The sequence below is a fragment of the Sciurus vulgaris genome (genome assembly GCF_902686455.1).
Source record: "Sciurus vulgaris genome assembly, chromosome: X".
NCBI lineage: Eukaryota > Metazoa > Chordata > Mammalia > Rodentia > Sciuridae > Sciurus > Sciurus vulgaris.
In genome coordinates, this window is record NC_136471.1 from 136551834 (window position 1) to 136568325 (window position 16492).

Consider the following 16492-nt stretch of genomic DNA (forward strand, 5'->3'; position numbering starts at 1 on the left):
GGGAGGTCTCGACTGGGCTTTTGGACACCAGTGAGCATGGAATGTGGGAGAGTCGTCGAGACTGGTGGGTGACATTGGAGGGAGCTTGGCGGGTGGGGGGTTTAATGACTCCCTCCCAAGCCCAGGAAGGAGGTGGCGTCTCCAACAGGAAGGGCCGCCATGTTTTTTCCAAGTGGAACGAATGGAGAACTTTCATTGCAGCCCTTAACCCCAGGAAGCGGAGAGGCCTCAGAGATGGACCTGACCTTCCTCAGCTCCTAGAGCTGATCATCCGCCTTCAAAGCAAGGTGACCTCCCCCCGGGGGCCTGAGGAGGTCCGCACCCCCTTTCAAGACTGCCATTTCTATTTCGCAGAGCCCTCTTGCATCACTCCCAAAGAGAAATGGAATTATTCTGTGGCCCGGGTCACCCTCCAGTCCCAGAGTCCCTAAAGTATCACCGTCGACACGGATGCTTGGACGGACCCTGTTCTGAGGACACTGTGCACATGGATGTTGCCTAGTGTCCACTTTCTCTGACCAGCTGAGTGACATGTTGCGGAAAAGTGACTCGTAACAGAAGCAGAGACGGTGACGTTTGGAGGCAGGGAATCTGGTCCCTCCTGCAGATTCCTTATGAGTGACAAGACTTCTCCGGGGTTAAGAATTCCGGGGTCTGTTTGGACCAAGACCTTCGGAACGTGCCCACGTTTGCCAATCGATTCGGGCGCGTGCGAGAGCAAAATCCTTCAGAAGTCAAACGACAAACCTGTAGGGCCAGTGTCGACGTTATGCCAGAGACCGATGTCCCCAAATAAATGGCTGGTAACCTGGGTTACGCACATTTGTGACTACTCCCAAGTTTTTCCATTCGTGTATTTATCCCCAGGAATTCGTCCTGAGTACGATTCAGGACGTTAGCATCCACGTCCTTTTGGGGCACAAAGAAACAAAATTTCACTCAAAGAAAAACCAACAAAATCCTATATTCTGCCACCAACAAAATGCCGTACCATATTGCTACTGCGTTCAAGGGCAAAGGAGCCCTGATTTCACTCAAGAAAAATGGACAGTCCAGGAAAGCATTTTTATGGCTTTTTCCAGTCTCAGCTATTTTTTTCCCCCCTTTCAACTCAGCCTTTCCAATGAAAAGTCTAAAATTGCACCATTTCCAAGAAAGAAAATGCACTGAAGAATTTGAATCCACCTACGAGTCATTCATGCCGATTTTTATTTCACAATGAGAAGAGAGTCGTAAAATCAAACGCCTCAGTTCCGAGGCAGAGTGATATTTTCCAAGGCCCGTTCCCAGGACGCTGTTGGATTTCTCTTCGGCCAACCTGGCCGCATCCTTCTGAGAGAGCTGAGGAGGTGGAATCGGAGAAATGAAGGGACTTGCCAAAGGTCCCTCCATCCCTCAGACTCCAGTTTCCTCCACACAGGTGCAGATATGCCCGGAGGTACTATTGGGATAGTGGTGGGGTTCAGGGTGATGTTTGCTAGGGAATGTATCAGTCAGCTACTGCTGCGTAAGAAATAAAAGACCATTGCAAACTCGGCAGCTCATAGCATACCTGTTTCTTGCCCCACAGATCCTGTGCCTCAGCAATCTGGGCGTAAATCAACGGCATCCTTTGATGAGCAAGTAACGCGTTGGAGATTGAGTATTACCTATAAATATGGGCAGAATTGAGTTTCTCCTGGATCACATTTGTGCTTCAGGGCAAGGAAGGCATATCAGGTGAGGTCATCGGGCACCAGCTTGGGAGTCTGTCCACCCCTTGGAGGGGACATAAGAAATGAGTCTCGAAAGAAAATGATCACTCCTTGCAAGAGTCAGACAGAAAACCCAAATCCGAATAAAACAAAAATACCAAATGCCGGTGAAGATGTGGAGAAAAAGAAACTCGTACCTTGTGGGTGGGAATTAAATGAGTGAGTTCCTCCCACAGAAAAAAGTCTGCACCTCTTTCAAAAAGCTAAGTAGAGGTCGACCGCAGGAGCCAGCCGTCCGTCTCCTGCGTTTATACTCAAAGGACAGGAAACCAGCGCACCAAAGAGATACGCACACACCTGTGTTCATGACAACAGTGTTCACAGAGCAGAAGGTGGGGAACTGAAGCCCTTGTCAAACAGGGGAACGGACAAAGAAAACGTGATAGAGAGGCACGCGGTGGAATACTATGCAGCCACGAAGAAGAACGAGATCCCGTCATTTGCAAACCAGACGTTAACTGGGGGTCGCTGTATTCAGTAAGATAAGCCAGACACAGAAAGACAGAGGTGCCTGCTCTCTCTCCCACGTGGAAGACAAGGTCAAAGTCGTGATCGTGACTGGTAGGAATTACAGAAGGGTGCAGGGTGGAGAAAACCAGGGTGGATTTGACCCGTGAGCATGGCAGGCATCTAGAGAAACATCAGTCCCAACCCGTTCATACGCAGAATTAATCGGTGTTCATTGCGAATTTAAATAAAAAGGAATTGGAGCCCAGGGTTCTTTCTGTTACCAGTTTCTTTCAACCTCTGTCTCTCAAAGTGGAGGCGGAGACAGGTCTAAAGTAGCCACCCCGAGCTGGGCGCGGTGGTGCAAGCCTGTCATCCCAGCGGCTCAGGAGGCTGAGGCAGGAGGATCGCAAGTTGGAGGCCAGCCTCAGCAACTCAGCGAGGTTGTAATCAACCGAGTGAGACCCTGTCTCGAAATGAAAAAATAAAAATAAAAAGGACTGGCAATGTGACTCAGGGGCAAAGCACCCTCAGGTTCACCCTTGGTACCAAAAAAATAAAATAAAATAAAAATCCCTCTGGCCTCGGTTGCGGATTTGTGATTGAAACACACATCTGGAAAACAGTACCCGCCAGGGACTTGCGATTGGGAATCTTTCACGAATGCTTCCGCGCTGTCTTTGGTTTTTTTAAAAAAAACTTAAATATGTGGGTTTGGGTTTCACCTGGGAGGAAGTCGCTCAGAAAGACCCTGCAAACTCTGTTCGGCCACGGAAAAAATCAACTGCTCCCTGGATCTTGCCTCCTCCTCCTGCAGACAGCTGCGAAAACCTCTCTGCTCTTTATCAGTCACCCTTTGTCAGTGATTTCGTTACAGCAACGTGGACGGACTCAGACCCCGTCCTTTTCCTGTTTAGGGACTGGCAACCTCTGAACCTGCCCCCGGCTTTGCTAGAAGACCCACAGCACCCCGCTGGAGGCTCCACGGGAGGCTGTGTGGAGAGGCTGCCTGGATCGTCCTCCGGAAGACATTGCATTTGAAAACAGCAGTGTGTGGGACCTGTTTTTCCTTTCCTTCATTTTCTTTCCTTCTGTCTCCAAAGATCTCTTAAAACCCCTTCTGCCGGGAACACCTGCTATTTTCTTTCATTCGCTCTGGTGCTTTTCATTTATTTGAATTACTGACAGCTGACACTTGCATCTACAGCCTCACATCACTTGGCATCTGTAAGGGACCGTGATGGACAGGGAGCTCTTAGGTGTAGGGTCCCTGAACCCTTTCTTTTATCTGTAGTATCATCATTTATGGGTGCCTACTAATTGCACAGAGCAGTGGGGCTCACTCTACATATTCAGGCATGCACAAAGCACACCGTGGTGTTTCCTTCCTCTCTCCTCCTGAATCCTCATCCCCTCCTCTGCTGGTCTCCATGATTTCATTCTTCTTTATGGCTGAGTAATATTCCACTGTGCATGTACACTGCATTTTCTTTATCCGTTCGTCTGTGACGGTCACCTGGGCTGGTTCCATAGCTTGTGAGTTGTGTTGCTATGAATATGGGCACGTGGCTACCACTACAGTGTGTTGGGCTGTGTCTAATCATATGTATTTTAAAAAATGTATGACTTAAGCTCGGGCATGAGATTTTAAGAAGTTGATAGATTTAATTGAAGATTTATTCGCTCATTTGACGTCTACTGCGTACCAGAGCGAAACATGGAACCTCTAACTGGCCTGTTGTGTGGGATTCCAACCAGGTTGGTAAAAATAATCAAGGTTTTCCTCCTGGGTAGGAGCCCGAGGATTTACCTTGGGCCTAAAAGACCTGAACAGAACAGAGAGGCCAGAGGCACAGGTGGCCAATAATTTGTTTTTTATACACCAGAATTGAACCGAACCTTGAGGCACATCCTCAGCCCTTTTTATTTTTTTATTCTGGGACAGGGTCTCCCTAACGTACTTAGAGCCTCACTAAGTTGCTGAGGCTGGCCTCTGAATTGCCATCCTCCTGCCTCAGCCTCCTACGCTCATGGCTGGGTATGGCAACAGCCTCCATGTCTGCCGATGGAGGCAGACGAATCGCTGTAGATCCACAGGGATCCCCTTTCGGCCCTGGAGCAGCAGGAGCTTCTGATCCACCACCACAGTGTGAGCCTGTGTATCAAAATGTATCCGTGCCCTCTAATTAGTCATGTGCAACTCATTAGAACAAATGAAAAACCTTTAAAAACATCTATACTAACAAGAACAAAGAAGCAAAAAAGCAACCAGGCAAATGAAAGAAGCCAGACACCAAAGACCACCTAGTGCGTCCATTTATAGGAAATGCTATGGAGAGTCCAGACAGACAGCCAGCATAAAGAACAGAGAGGAAGAGATGGCTTTACCGGTGTAGGACTTCTTCTGGAGGGATGGAAAGTTCTGGAAATACTGAGTATAGTTGCAAAATGTTGTAAATGCATCAACACCACAGAGTCCTACAGTGGCAAATGGTGAATTCTTTTTTCATGCAAAGCAACATTTAAAGGGAAAGGAAATGAAACAATGTTTCTCTCCGTCGCCTTCAGAGTTTCAAAACATGGAAGCCTTGCTTAGTCTGTTGGGCTCCCAGGAAGGGATCCCACTGTGATTTTGCTACAGAGCAGCGAACACCATGGCCTGTTGCTCAGGTTGGGCACTCTTAGGGTTTGATGTGCCCTCCCCGCTGAGATTTCTGTAACAACCTGCAGCAGAGGAAGTTCTCACCCTCCAAGAATCCCACTTCCTTCCTCCCTGCTTTTTGGAGCCCAGCCCAGGGGGGCGGGGAGCTCTTCCATAAAGTCCTTCAAGACGCTGGTCTTCTCTCAGTTTGAACTAAAATGTCCAAAATAGAGAAAAAAAAAAGAAAAAAGAAAATATTCTGAACCTGCTGCAGGTCCGAGGACCTGCTGGGTCAAGCTCACGCCTTCTCTGCTACGAGCCGGACCCTCAGGACGCTGCAGGCTGGACGCCAGAAAGGCTGCCCTGGCCGTGGCCTTGGCGTCCTCCAGGAATCCAGCTTCCCCGTGGGGCGCTGTGTTTTCCGAGCTCAGGAGAAGCATCTCTGTTCCAGAAACGCTGATTCTGCATCTGCACCCGGAACCAGGCCTGGGTCAGAGGCAGAAAGGATCCCGGGGAGCTCGGCACCCCGTGTTTCTCCCTGGATCGTTCCTTTTAGTTCTTCGGGTCTCTTTCCACGTTTTGTTATATCAGTGCACGGCAGCCGTTCGTAACGGGGACGTGTGGTTACGTATGGTACGTAACGGGGGGGGGGTGTGGTTAGGTATCTGCGCACGCGCACCATCCAGCAGCGGAATATGGCCCATGACCCTCCCCAGCCCTTCCCTCCTCCCCTGAAGCTCTGCCTGTGCCTCCCTCTGACTTTCATGAGCTCCACCCACCGGCCTCTTCCTTCTTCCTGTTTAACTTTCATATTTTAATCTAATCTTTACATCTGTCTGTCCATCCATCCACAACCCACCCACCCACCCATCCATCCACCACCCATCCACCCATCCACCCATCCACCCACCCACCCATCCATCCACCCACCCATCCATCCATCCACCCATCCACCCATCCATCCATCCTTTCTTCCATCCTCAATCTGCCTACCTATTATCTATCTATCCGTCCATCATGTACCTACCTCTTATCTATCAAGTGACCAGGTTATCATTTATGTATTCCACCCATCCATCATCTATCACCTATTGTCTGCCACCTAGCTACCTGGCCATCATCTGTGTATCAACCCATCACCTATCATGCCTCATCTATCTTCCTCTCATCTAGTAATCTACCTGGGTATCGTCTGTCAATCCTGGGTGTCATCCATCATCTCTCCATCTATCTCTTGTCAACCAGTCTGTCTGCCTCTGTATCATCTGTCAATCTATCATCCATCTTTCTATCCGTCACCTGCCACCTGTCTCCTATCCATCCATGCATCTATCCACCTATTTGTGTATTACCTCTCGATCATTCCATCTCACACCTATCAACCTATTTACTCGCTTATCTATCACCATCTATGTTTATATCTATAATCCATCTACCTTTATGTGTCTCCATGTATATAGTCTTCTCATGTATCGATCTGTCCATCTTTCCCTATCCATCCATCCATCATCTATTTATCTTGTATTTTCTATCAACATTTCTCTCTTCTTTCAGTCATTTACCTAACCATCCTCTATCATCTATCAATCAATCTCTCATACATTTATCATCTGTCCATCACCCATCTGCCATCCTTACACATATCCGTCTGTCTGCCTACCTACCTGTTTATGTGACTATCATCTGTCAATCTTTATATATCTACATCTATCCATCTTTCCTTCTCATCCATCATCTCTTTTTAATTGTTTTTCTTGCAATGGGAGACCTTCCTCCTTCAGAAGAATCTGCTGTTCTGCCTTCCAGATGATTTGCAGGACTGCAATTCCCGTTTCCAGCGCGAGCTGCTGTCCAGGACAGCACCGGCTCTGGCTTCAGTGCTGACCAGATGTCGTGATGTCACATGATACAGGAAAGACAGAATCCTTTTTATTTTTAAACGGTACTCCTGGGGACAAGACCCTGCATGTGAGAAGCAGTAATGTGCTCAGACATTAGTTCACACATGTTGGAGTAACTCTGACGCCACGTCCCTGCTGATGATAATAGGACTCATTAAAATTGACCAGCACACTGTGAAACACACCCAAGTGTGCAACGTGAATCGACATACACGGTCTGTCCTTTACAGGCATTGATTTTCTCCCTTCCACATTTTAGCAAGGGCAAAACGTGTGCACAAAGATGCTTGGGAAATGTCTTTTTTAATGCTGATCCAAATGGATTGTTTTTACATGGAAATGCAAGTGACTAATTTGCTTCTGCAAGAGGGGAGAAGGTTGTGGGAGGGAAAGAAGAAACAGAAAGTGAGGAGAGACAGCAGGAAACAAGTTTGCTTGAAATGCAGGAGGGTCTGGAACTGGCTGTAAGGCCCGGGTTTTGCTTGTGATTGACAGGGACTTACCTTGGCATGCATCGCTTGGTCTTCTGCTCAAGATGAGAAGGAAATGTTCCGTGGGCAGCCAACCCTGCCTGAGCACGTCTACGTGTGTTTTCAGATGATCAGACTCCACGTGCACAGCTGCAGACCCACACTGCGGACAGCCAGAGCCAAATTTCACGGTACTCCAGAGAAGACTCACCATTTCCCTGGGTACGTCCTTGGGAGATCGCCCAGAGGACTGGATGCACTTAGCTGTTGCTCACTTGCTTGAGAAAACTCAGAAGGTGTTACGGACGCAGATTGGAATGTTGAGCTGAGCCTATAAATGTTCCTAAAGTGCCTGCACTAACCAGGAAAGATGCTGCTGGATAACCACACACACACACACACACACACACACACACACCCATCAAGCTGGGGATGTCATTCCTCCAAAGGAGAAAGAGGATGTGAACATTTAGAGAAGAGGACGTGTTAGACATCATCGAGCAGAAGCGTAAAGAAGGCAACGTGTGAATGGAAGGTTTTGAAAATTAACATTCTTGGAAGTTCAAAAGAAAGCAGACGCATAAAGAAAATAATCAGAGCAAGGACTGCCGTCGGTCAGGATATCCAGGGTCTTGGGCGGGTGCAACATGCAGTCTATTCACTCATAAGGTGAACTTGGCTGGAGAGCCAGCACGTTGCTGCATGAGTTTCGTGTGAGTTCTTGTTCTGTTATCTGTCAGAGTGCTAGGTATGGGCGGAACAGAGAGAGAATGGATAGGTGAGAAGGAGGGAAGAAAGAGACCCTGGATCCTTCCATATACTCCAAGCCCATCAGGACACTATTGGGAGATAGGACATGGCTTGGAGGTAGAGTAGGGATTCATTCTTTTGGACAAAATTATGCAAAAAAGGGGATTTAATAAAGTGAGGAGATTAGCCAGATACTCTATCCAAGTATCTTTCCATCTATGCATCTTTCCACCCATCCTCACCCAGGTATCCATCATCTATGTATCCATTCATCCATCCATTTATCTAACTGTCAATCCATCCATCTGTCCTCAATCAATCATTTACCCATCCATCCATCCACTGATCAATACAAATAGCCACCGTGTCTCTATCCATGTATCCAATCATCCATCCATCCATCCATCCATCCATCCATCCATCCACTCATCCAACCATCCATCCACCCATCCATCCATCCATCCACCCATCCATCCATCCATCCACCCATGCATCCATCCATCCACTCATCCATTCACTCATCCACCCATCCATCCACGCATCCATCCAATCATCCATTCATTTATCCATCATCCATCCATCCATCATCCACCCACCCATCCATCAATCCATCATCCACCCATCCATCCATCCACCCATCCATCCACCCATCCATCCATCAACCCACCATCCATCCATTAACCCACCCATCCACCCATCCATCCATCCACCCATCCATCCATCAACCCATCCATCCATCCACCCACCCATCTATCCACACATGCACCAATCCTGTACCTACCATCCATCAACCTATTCATCTATTCTTTCACCTATTCATCATCTACCTGTCCATCCATCCATCTCTTCATCCTCCTTCATCTACTCATCCATCCATGCATCCATTCATTCACCTATCCATTAACTCTGTATCTATCCATCATCTATCCTTCCACCACCTATTTAGCCAATGACTGGTCCATCATTTCTCTGTCTCCACTCCCATTTCCTTTGCAAACTACCTAGACACTTTGCTCAGTATGATTTTCAAGGATGAGTAACTCTTTGTTCTGAACACTTTCAGAGGAAGAGAAATCTGGTGAAGACAATGAGAATATTCTGGAGTCAGATCCTGTGAGTTCTTCAGTCTGAAGTCACAAAGGCAGAAGATGGAGCAGAGAAGTGAACGGGAGCCACAGGCCAGCTGCGAGAGAAGTCAGCTGCAAAGGATGTGTCATCCAGCCTGCAGAGTCAGCAGTGTGGGCAGAAAATATTTTCCTGGGAAAGCAGCACATCTTCATGTTAATGAGGCGAATCTTCTCCACTGGGGACTCATTAAGACAATAATGGATTCCTCCCCTCAGTGGGGAGAAGTCCCACCCAATCTTCTGACATCAGCGTTCATCATTTTATAGAAATATCTGGGGCTGCAGCAAATTGCATTGCGAGCTTTTGCGTACGATCAGATACGGGTGACTTAGGAAGACAGAACTCTGTAACTGCCTCCCATTCCAGTGTTGCCCAAAGTGAGGGATAAAATGGGATGACCCAGGGCTTGGGTCTGCTTCAGGTATTTTCTCAGGAGAACCCAGATGCCCCTACTCACGGGGACTCCAAATCCCCAGCCAATCCCAATGAGCCTATGCCAACATCTGAACCCTCAGCTCGGAGATGAAGAGCTTCCAAGTTAAGATTCCAGTGGAAAAAGAAAATGTACCCGGAGGAGAGGATTTCCCTGGAAGCCTCTCCGTGGAGAGGGGGTCCAACTGAGTCATGAAGCCCGTCAGTCAGCACAGCCTCTCTGTCTTTGCGGCCACTGTGCCTCAACTTAGAAGGTAGTGAGGTCTCTTCTGAGCCAGTGACGGGCCCGCACAGAGAAAGCACGGTTCTTATGCTCCCAGGTCAGAGCCCTGTGCAGCACTTCGACTGGAAAGTCACTCAGGTGCGCTTCCCTCCGCCGTGATGAAGGAAGTGACATTTGTCGGCCGCAGCCTGGAATGCATGGCCAGGAAGTCCCCTCAGATGTGTATCTAGCCGAGCGCTTTCCCCGAGGGCGTGGGTTAAACATAGTCATTTGCTCCCAAGATGGCGACATCCTCACAGTAAATAACAGACCTGCTCCTTCCTCAGGGGGAAGCCGTCCTGTCCTGCACCCGCCAAGGTCACCCTCTCCTGGCCCCGGCTCCCCTGGCATCCAGGTGTTTGTCCTGACAGCCTGGGAGCCCCATCGACAGCGGGGATTTACAGAGGTAACTGCTTATTAGACACTCGGGGTTATAATCAGAGGGATTCAAAGAAAAGACCAGATGCTGAGGGAATGCGAGTGTGCCCCGCTCTGGCCAAGCGCCACACCCCACGGCACCTGGAGGCCACAGCAGCCACCATCAGGGCAGGAGTGTGCATTCACCTGGTGCTTCTGCATCCCTGGGAGAGTCCTGGGACCAACACCCGCGTCACGCAGCCCTCAGAGGGCCTGGCCAGGACACAGCCTGTGCGTTCAGAAGCTCTGGGTAAATGCAAATGGCAGCACACACTCAGGACAGGGAGGATGGAGGGAGGGACAGGAGGCGCGGCAGACATTGCGGGACTGTAGAGCTCCACACAGGTGAGCGGTACTCAGGTAGGTGGGTGTGCTAATAGGGAGATGGCAGAAGGCAGATGACGGACAGAAGAGAGAGGCACAGACACAGGAGGAGAGCGGCTGATGAGGAGGAGATGTGAATAGATGGCGTCACGGTGGATAAGGGATGGAGAGATAGAGATGGTCCTTGACTCAGTGGATACATAGACGGGATCATTGAGGACAGAAAAACAGACAGATGAGAGATAGGTAGACAGTAGTTGATTGATAGAGAGAGGTAGATAGAGACAGATGAGAGAGAGATGGGTAGACTAGATAGATAATACAAAAGTAGACTATAAATAGATGAATGGATGATGGAAATGTGGATGATAGATGATTGATGGATGGATGAATAGATAGATGATAGACAGATGATGGATGATAAGATAGATGGATGATAGATACCAAAGTAGACAGTATATGGATGGATGGATGGACTGATGGATGGATGTCAGATGGATGGATGGGTGGAATAATGGATAGATGGATGGATGTCAGATGAATGGATGGATGTCAGATGGATGGATGGATGGAATAATGGATAGATGGATGGATGTCAGATGGATGGATGGATGGATGGGTGGGTGGAAGGATGGGTGGATGGATGTGAGATAGAAGAATGGATGGGTGAAGAGATGGATGGATGTCAGATGAATGGATGGATTGATGATAGATCAGATGGATGAATGGTTGGATGACAGATGATGAATAGATAGAAAGATATATGATTGATGATATGGATGGATTGATAGATAAATGATAGATAAAAATGGATGGGTGGATGGTAGATGATAGATGGATAGACAGAAAGACAGTTATACAGAAGACAGATAAATGGTTGCATGAATGGAGAGATGATTGGTGGATGGATAGGTAGACAGACAGATGGTCATGCGGATGGAATGCATTTTCTGCTGTGTCTCCTAATAAGCACACTACCCACTTGCTCAGGGCCCCATCCTACGAGTACATGTGACCCTGACGATGTCCCATGTTCCAACAACAGCCACATGGGGGTCCATGCTTCATCCTGTGAATCTGGAAGTAGGGTAGGCGCAAACATTCTGGTCGTAATGGTTGGAAATGTCCAACAGCAAGCATCCCGTGGTTGCAAGGAGGGGCTCCCCTACCCACTGATGACCCTACTGAAGGGGGTCTGCATGTAGGGTTCACCTGTGTGTCCACCTCAGTTTGTGTGTGCATGTGTGTGTGTGTGTAGGCACCTGCGTCTATATGCGCTTACGGGCAGGTGTCTGCATGAGCGTGCGTGCGCACGTTTCTGGTGAGTGTGCAACCGTGTGCATCTGGTGTTGCAGCAGGTCTGCCTGTTATGTGTGCACACATGCCTGCGGACATCTCTGGAAGCAGCCGTCTCCTTCATCTCGTCTCCCCGTGACTCTCCGTCCTTTCTCGCTCCCCGAGTGGCCGTTGCAAGTCGGGATGAAGGAGTGGCTCCTTGGAACATCTCCCGCCTGCACACTGCTGGCCCTGCCGCCCACGGGGGGCTCTTTCACGTCAGGAACGCGGAGCTTGGGCTGGGTCATGGAAGGCTGCCAAGGAGGCCTCTGTCCAAACAGCCCCTGAGCTCCACCACACTTTCCAACCAGGGGAAAAGAAAAAGAAAAGATTCTCCGGCTAAAATTCTCACTGTTCTCACAGATACATGTGAACACGCATCACGATGCCACGGATCACGTCTCCAACGCACTCGAGGAAGACATCCATGATCGTGTGCTACCCAAAAATAGGGATCCAGGGTTTCTGGAAAGGGACTTCTTTCTACGGCACTGAAGTTCGGATGGACACCTTCACATGTGTCCCCCATGATCTAGTCCCCAGGTAGATACCCATATGCACACATCGGGGACCCCCGACGCATCCCCTCCTGAGATGACCGCTGTCAACTCTCCATGACCCCCGAGTAAGATAAGAAGCACATACTTACCAGCCTCCAAATCTTGCATATGGTCCAAGTCACAGCCAGGAAGTTAATGGCTGGTTTTCTCCCACAGAAGAATATAGGATGGACAGACGCTCCCCACCCCAAGGTAGAGTTCAGGGTGATGCAAGTTGCTTCCCCAGGGAGTAAAAAAGGAAAAATATCATTCTGACAATTATCGTGTGGGAAGCATCTATTTAGGTAGGGCTGGGTCTCTTTCAGAGGCCACGGACACACAGGGACATCGTTGGGTAAATGTACCATGCAGAGAAACTCCTGGCCTGGGAGTGTCAGGGCGGATGGCTCAGGTAGTGCACCCAGAGTTTTCTTGGTCCGTGCCATGTATTAGCCCGGAGGGGCGCACCCTGCTCGGGGTCTCTGGGCAGCCAGCGCTTCCGGGGCCTGACGTCAGTGGTCTGCAAAGCAGAGGACCCAGCCAGAGGGAATTGAGATGAAACCTCTCCCCATGGAAAGTTGGGAGGGCCCCAGGTCCTCCCCCCAGAGTTATCTATCGCCTCTCTATCCAAAATCCCTCGCAAACGGGTGCTCCCATTGCCCCCGTAATACATCGACATTGCCCCCTGTGCAGCATCGACAGAAATGGAGTACAATACATGTTATTTTGCAATCAAGGGTTTTTTTCTAAGACGGGATCTTTTGCAACCACAAAGAAAATCCCATCAAGAGTCCAGGTTTATGAGCTTCTCTGGGGAGGGGGGATGGAAATGAGAAAGAAAAAAGTACTTAGAGAACTTTCTGGATGTGACCCTTGGAGCATCACGCATGGCTGGCTCATGGTAATAGGATTTGGCACTATTGTGACATCATCGCCCAGGGAGGCTCTTCCCGGATGACGGGGGTGGTAACAATGACCCGTGGGGTCAGCCTGCCCAAGGAAGCCACTCAGCCCTCTTCTGTGCACTGACCAGACCTGGCTGGTCTCACTCCCTCCTGGGGAAGACACCTCCTTGGCAGTTGCCCATCGGCAATGGAAGTAGAGACAGAGCAACCATCAGACTTACCTGTCTGAACGGAAGGGGATCCTGAGCCCAGAGAAGTGCAACCAGATCTTGTTTGAGATGCACCTGATTCTCGGTCTAGAATAGCATTTCAGAAAGGTGCAATGATCTCTCAAAAGCACAGGTAGCCAAAGTAAAGATAGGTAAATTGGACCACGCCCAAATGACACTTTGTGCACAAAAAAACTCAGTCAGTAGGGTGAAGATAACCCATAAGATGGGAAAAGATATTTGCAACTCATAGATCTGATAAGGAATGGATTAGCCAGGGTTCCCCAGAGAAATGGGAACAATAGAATAGATGGATGAATAGATGGATGGATGGATGGATGGATAGATAGATAATTAGATAGATAGGATAGATAGATAGATAGATAGATAGATAGATAGAGAGATAGATAGATAGATAGATTGATAGATCCATAGATAAAATGAATGGATGAATGAATGGATGATGGATGGATGGATTGATGGATGAATGTATGGGTGGATGAATGGATGGATGGATGGGTGGAAGAATGGATGGATGGATGGGTGGATGGATGGCTGGATGGATGGGTAGATGGGTGGATGAATGGATGGATGGGTGGATGGATGGGTAGATGGATGGATGAATGGATGGATGGATGGATGGATGGATGGATGAATGGATGGATGGATGAATGGATGGGTGGATGAATGGATGGGTGACTGGATGGATGGGTAGATGGATGGATGATGAATGGATGGATGGATGGATGGATGGATGGGTGGGTGGATGGTTGGATGGGTGGCTGGATGGATGAATGGATGGATGGGTGGATGGATGGATGGGTGGATGGATGGATGGATGGATGGATAGATGGATACATAGATGAATAGACAAATGAGTGAATGGGCGAACGAATGGACAGATGGATAGTCTATTGTATGATCTCCTCCAATGTTTGTGAAGATGCAGAAATATTGAAACTTTGTCCATTACTGGTGGGAATGTAAGATGGTACAGGCACTGTGGGAGACAGTTTGAAGTTCCTGTAAAAATTAAACATGGAGTTAGCATATGATCCAGTAATTCAGCATCTAGGTGGATACTCAAAAGAAATGAAGTGCAGGCAGATAGAGGATAGACAGATGGAAAGATAGGTAAGTGAAATGAATGGATGGAGAGAGAGGTGATGGATAAGGGAGTGGATAGATGAATGAATGGATAGGTAGATGATGTGTAGACAGACAAATAATTGGATGGAGGCAACGATAAATATTTAGATGATTGATGAATGCATGATTGATGGTTGGATAGGTACATACATGGATTGATTGATAGATAATTGTGAGATTTGTCCCATGTGTTTAGGAAAGGCCCACCATCTGCTATCTTCAATTTGAAAACACAGGAAAGTCAATGATATAATTCTAAGATTCAAGAGGAACTCCAATGTCTGAGGGTCCAGAAAATGGGTGTCCCAGTTAAAGAAGAGAAAGAGAAAATTCACCCTTTCCCACCTTTTTATTGTACTCCATTTACTGGACTGAATGGGTGAGGGTGGATATTCTTTTTGAGTATTTTGAATAAAACACTAATCTATTCCAGAAACACCCTCTCAGACATACCCCAAAATATCATTCTTACCAGATATCTGGGTATCCTATAACCAAGTTAAATTGATACCTAAATTAACCATGACTAGGGATTAATATACACAATACATAAAGAACTCCTACCAAGACAGCAGCAGTCACGAAAGCAAATAGCGTGATTTAAAAATGGGTAAAGCACTTTGAATAGATATCTCTCCAAGCAGTTAGAAATTGTAGAAATTTCTGCAAACAAAGGGCCCATAAGAACATGAAAGATTTTCAACCTCACTATCTTTAGGGGACCCCAAGTCAAAATATTTAGATACCACTGCACACCCATTAGGGGTGTGTTTTTGACTGGAGTCAAAAATAAAAACATCAAAAAAGAAAAGGAAAATAAGAAAGAAAGAAGAAAAGAAAGAAAAAGAAGTTTGTCAAGATGAGGCAGAATTGGAACTCCACACATGGCTGTTGGAAATCCAAAAATATGCAGCTGCCAGGGAAATCAACATGGCGAGTGAGTCCTCAGGAAGTTCAGCTCAGAGTCGCCGCACGAGCCCCTGATTTTGCTTCCAGGAGCATATCCAAAGGAAACAGACATTGCTCCATCTGTGTTTACAGTGGCGATATTCACACCCGTCGGAAGACGGGGGCTGGCCAGGCCATGGACACAGAAGTGGATGGGCTTGTGTGGGGTGTAGACACTCAGCATTATTGGGTTTGGAAAGGGACACAATTCTCGTGCGTCCAATGACACGGGTGAAGAAACAGCCATGATGGGTAAATGCACGGAGACCAATGTGGATCAGGAGACAGGGCCTGGGAACAGGGAAACTAAGGACACTTCTGAGTGGACACAGGGACTGAAATTATCCTGTGCGCTGTCTTAAGGCCACCAAGTCCTGCACACCCTCGCAGTGCATTTCATATTCTGGAAAACGCTCTTTCTTCCTCTTAAGAAATAGTGGATCAATGGTCCCTAACTCTGCCACCAAGATTGAGTGACATCTACGGCCCCACCATGGACAGATCCTTCAGAAAAGGAGATGACCGGCCTCACCCAGCTTTCCACTCCCAGGCTGGGGAGGAGGATCCCCCGACAGATGCAGCGCCAATAACCATGCAGACGCTGATCAAAGGGGGGCGTTGAGCCTGTGCCAGAGCCAAGCAGGGACCTCGGGCAGCTGGGCAGGTGCTGGTCGGATGACACGGACCCCTCGATGCTGGCCTCTGTTCTCCAGCATTAATGCAAGAAGTTTCAAAGGGCAAGAGCATCCGTGGCTTTGCCTGGTCGCCTCCCACACAGGGATCTTGGCTGAGTGCAGGCGATTAGAGGTTTCTCCTCGGACCATCAATGACCTGGTGGACGCGGGCCATTCTGACAGCCAGGGAGTCTCTGTGGTCGGGGG